At 43.7% G+C, this 4,924-nt stretch overlaps 1 non-coding gene across 1 annotated transcript; it reads left to right on the top strand.

Moving 5' to 3' along the window:
* Positions 1 to 222: 222 nt before the first annotated feature.
* On the top strand, positions 223 to 307 carry trnal-uaa. The gene has a single exon. It is a non-coding gene; the product is annotated as a tRNA-Leu (tRNA).
* The last annotated feature ends 4,617 nt before the right edge of the window (positions 308 to 4,924 follow it).

Below are 4,924 nucleotides of genomic sequence, written 5' to 3'. Positions count from 1 at the left end.
TCATGTGACAGTCATGTGTCTGGTGTCAAACAATGCCACGCCCCCTAGGCATCCATATTGGATGTAGTGTCATGTGACAGTCATGTGCCTGATGTCAAACCCCTGGGCGTCCATATTGGCCCCCAAACCCCCATGTGTGTTTTGTGGATAATGGGGAATCAGATAAACTTTGTAAGAGTTGTATATGTTTAGTGGTAAATGGGGCTAAATACAAAGTGTGCTGCTAGGATGGCCGAGTGGTTAAGGCGTTGGACTTAAGATCCAATGGATGTTTGTGTCCTCGTGGGTTCGACCCCCACTCCTAGCAACTATATTAATGGCTGAGAGTAGTATGAAGTTCACTTTTATCAAATAGGTTTTTTCTGATGTGGCCGTGTTTGAGGACATGTACGATGTTAAAATTGTGGTCTTTTACCGAACCCCCCTACATGAGTTGCTGACGTATCAGACTAGGGTGACACCCAACCCTAAGAAAACTGTTTATCTGTACCTCCATGACCATCATTACCACCGGATTTTGCGCCCCAATACATTCCTGGGGGAAGGTCACTTTTGTGGTTTTTGCTACCGTGGCTACAGTAATAAACGTGATCACGCGTGTAAATACAATTGTGATGTATGCAACGATGTGAATTGCCACAAAAATAAAGGACCATCAGTATACTGCCGTGATTGTATGCGATACTGCAAATCAGCTTACTGCCATTCCAGACACAAACAACCTGAGCCCACTGGGGTTATAGGCAGAATGGTGGTCCCATGTGATGTCACTAAGTACTGCAAAAAGTGTAACAGACGATATCATGTCAGCATGAATAAGAAAAACCCCCACAGATGCTCATCCATGCGTTGTCCTCACTGTAAAGCCAATTTGGTGCCTGGTGATAACCATAGCTGTTTCATTCAACCCTTCAAGCCGGAAGAGACAGAGCCCAAGTATATCTTTTTCGATTTAGAAACACGAATTGAAAATGGTAAACACCAGGCTAATTTTGCTGCTGCCATGACTTTCAAAGGGGGATCTTTTGAGGCCGAGGGTAGTAGTTGCGTGTTTATGATGTTGAGACACTTCAGACGGTCTACATATAAGGGCTACACATGGATGGCCCACAATGCATCAGGGTTTGATAATATCATTTTACTGGAGCATTTCACCAAGCTAGGGGTTACGCCCAAAATAATCATGACTGGATGCAGATTAATTTTCATGTATGATGAGATCTTTAAACAGCGGTTCATTGACAGCTATTCGTTCATCCCCATGCGTCTGGCTAAGACAACTGCGGCCTTAAATCTGAACACCGGTGAAAAAGGGTACTTCCCACACAAATTTAACACAGCAGCGAACAACTACTATAGGGGCCCCTATCCAGATCGTGAGTACTATGGGTACGACACCATGTCCGATAAAGACAGAGCCGACTTTGACACATGGTATAGCGAGGCATCCAAAGGCGTATTTGATTTTCAGAAAGAGCTACGATCTTATGGGGTCCATGATGTTGTGCTACTGAGGGACGCGTGCATGAAATACCGCGAGACGTTCATGGGCTGTACTGGTGTAGACCCATTCACTCAGACTACATTAGCATCCTGCTGCATGGCTGTCTACAAGGCACGCTTCCTGCAACGAGACACAATAGCACTCACACACAACAATGCCTATGTTAACCAACATAAGGCATACTCCAACTCCTCTATCCAATGGTTGGAATATGTGAATGATAGTAGGGATCTGGTTGTACAACATGCTTTGAAAGGTGGCGAGGTGCAAGTAGGTCAGTACTACCTCGGCGGCTATTATGAAAAAAAAAAAATGGTGTCAAACATGCACTTTCAATTTAATGGTTGTTTTCATCACGCCATGATTGCCGCTACAATCCAGACCATATACACCCCCTGTTAAATATCCCCACGGGGATGTGAGGAGACATTTTGATGATAAGGTGACATACCTCACCAAGACCAAAGGGTTTAGGGTCGAAGTGATGTGGGAATGTGAGTGGAACCAGGCTAAGCAGCGCGTGACCCTGATGTTAAGAGATTCATGGCCACATCGTACACCCCGCGTTTAAATCCTTTGGCGATTCTCTTAACGGTGGAAGAACAGATGCCTACAATCTTTACCGCAAAAGCTGGTGAGGGTGAGAAAATTCACTACGTTGATTTCACATCCCTATACCCGCATGTCAGAGCAAGTGTGAGTACCCCATCCACAACCCCCAGATCATAGTGGGAGATTTTCAGCCACTTGAAAATTATTACGGGTTGATCAAAGCTACAGTCTCTCCACCTAGGGGCTTACTACACCCCGTGCTTCCATACCGCTGCAACGGCAAATTGATGTTCCCCCCTCTGCAGGACTTGTGCTGTAGAAGAGAATCAGACCAGCCCCTGTGAGCACAGTGAGGATGAGCGCTCCATTTCGGGGTGTTGGGTTAGTCTTGAGCTGATGAAGGCTATTGAAAAGGGCTACATTGTTACCAAGGTTGATGAGGTCTGGCATTTTTCTCAGAGATCCGACACATTGTTTTCAGACTATGTGAAGACATTTCTCCAATACAAGCAGGAAGCTAGCGGATACCCTGCCCACGCGGTGACTGATGAGGCTAAAGAGGCCTACATCGAGGACTATTATGAGAAGGAGGGGATTAGGCTGAATCCTGATAAGATCTGTTTGAACCCTGCCGTAAGGCAAATAAACAAGTTGTTGCTCAACAGCCTCTGGGGTCGCTTCTCTATGAGAGAGAATTTGCCCACCACCGAGATGGTGAAAGACCCCGAGCATTTTGCCAGATACATTTTTGGTTGTGAATATGATGTCACACACTTTTCATTTGTGTCTGATGATGTGGCCTTAGTCCAATGGCGTCATGCTGAGGGTAGTTGTGTACAGACCCCAGACATAAATGTGTTTGTGGGTGCATTCACCACCGCTCATGCTCGCCTTAAATTGTACGAGCTTATGGACAAATTGGGTGAGCGCCTTTTGTACACAGATACTGACAGTGCGGTTTATGTCTCAAAGGATGGCGATTGGGAGCCGCCGCTGGGGCCCTATTTAGGGGATCTCACAAATGAGCTGGATGATGGTGACTACATCACAGAATTCTGTTCAGCCGGCCCGAAGACTTATGGCTATCGCACAGCCCGGGGTAAAACCTGTATGAAGGCTAAAGGTATCACGCTTAATGCAGAGAATTCAAAACTGATCAGATTGGACACCCTCATTGGCCTTGTTGATCATTATGTGACTGACAGAGATAGTAGTACCTACACATACGGGCTCGAACTGATAATATTGTGCGTAACAAGAAACATCTCATTCTAAAAAACAAAACTGGTGAGAAGAGGTTCAGGGTTGTTTACAACAAGAGGGTGCTACTACCCGACTACACAACTAGGCCATACGGATACTAAGGGGTATATGTCTATCATGGATAAATATAACACTGGCTTAAAAGAGGCCCCTGTATACGATTTCAGACTACAGCATCCATTTTCTTGTGTGATAAGCGGCCTTCTAATTCTGGCAAGACATTTTTTGTAAAACAGTTGATAGCCAATATCGACACCCTTATTAGTGATGCAATTGAAAATATAGTGTATATTTATGATTGTTGGCAACCACTTTATGACGAATTGTTAAAGCTGAGAGATGTCAAATTTATTCAAGGAATACCTAACGCTCTAGATGATGATGAGTTATTACCCATATCAAAAACTAACCTGCTAATTATTGATGATGTGATGAAAGATGCCAGCAATAATACAGAAATAGAGAAGGTGTTCACACAGTATGTACATCATCGTAATCTTAGTGCCATTTACATGGTTCAGAATCTGTTCTTTCAGGGGAAATCTAGCAGAACAATCAGTTTGAACACTAATTATCTAATTGTTTTCAAAACCCTAGAGATAACAACCAAATCAGTGTATTAGCGAGACAGATGTACCCGGTAACACAAAATTCTTTCTTGAATCTTTTAAAAATGCCACTGAGAAACCCTACGGGATATTTGTTGATTGACTATAAACCAAAACCCCAGATTTGTACCGCCTCAGAACAGATTTGCTTTTGGAGCATCAGGCTGTCTATGTGCGAAGAAAACAAACTGAGACACAGATATGTCTGAGAGAATCGGTAGAAATTTGCCTCTTTTGAGGCGTTTACTTAAAAGCTAAACCGCCCCAGAGAGGCGTGTCATTTTACATTCTCGTCCAGATGAGTTAATCTTAGCTCTCTGCGGTGACACTGAATATTCTTCGTGGTACTATACCCTTAACAGCTATACAATATAAAAAAAACTACGTAAAAATAAGATTTTGATAAAGTTACTGGCTGACAAGAAAATTGGCCTACGCACAAAGAGACGCACTATTAACCAGAAAGGTGGATTTCTCCTGCCCCTCTTGAGTGTTGCTCTGCCGTTCATAACCAGTCTGTTTACATCAAGACAGAGTTAGAAGTAATGGAGTACGCTGAGAAAATGTATCTGGTACCACAAAGACAATTGGACCGTTTAAAAAATGATGTCGTAACTACCCCACTGCGCCAGTCTGTTGAAAACGAGTTGGAAGTAGCTATGAAAAATGTTTTGAGTAAAACACACCTGACCCCTCATGAGAAGGCCCTGCATTATACGTCATTATTACAGAGATATTTGGCCCTGGTTAAACAGGGGGACCTTGAGACGAACACACTGACACTGAGTTTACCACTGCAGTCATCATCCGATGATGTGTCACAAAGTTTAGCAGTACAGGCTACGCCCCCACTTTTGAGAACAATCAGGTAGCCTCTGAGGTTTTAAAAAATGTACCCCTGAGAAGCAAAAGGAATGCTGAGTATATATTAGCAAAGATGTACAACTCTCAAGGCATAGCATCGTGGGACGATTCTGGGTCTTTTGTTTTTAACGGC

This window comes from Alosa alosa, chromosome 3 (genome assembly GCF_017589495.1).
Source record: "Alosa alosa isolate M-15738 ecotype Scorff River chromosome 3, AALO_Geno_1.1, whole genome shotgun sequence".
In the NCBI taxonomy this organism is placed as follows: domain Eukaryota; kingdom Metazoa; phylum Chordata; class Actinopteri; order Clupeiformes; family Clupeidae; genus Alosa; species Alosa alosa.
The sequence above is the reverse complement of the archived record's forward strand: the minus strand, read 5'-3'. Positions and strand labels throughout refer to the sequence as shown.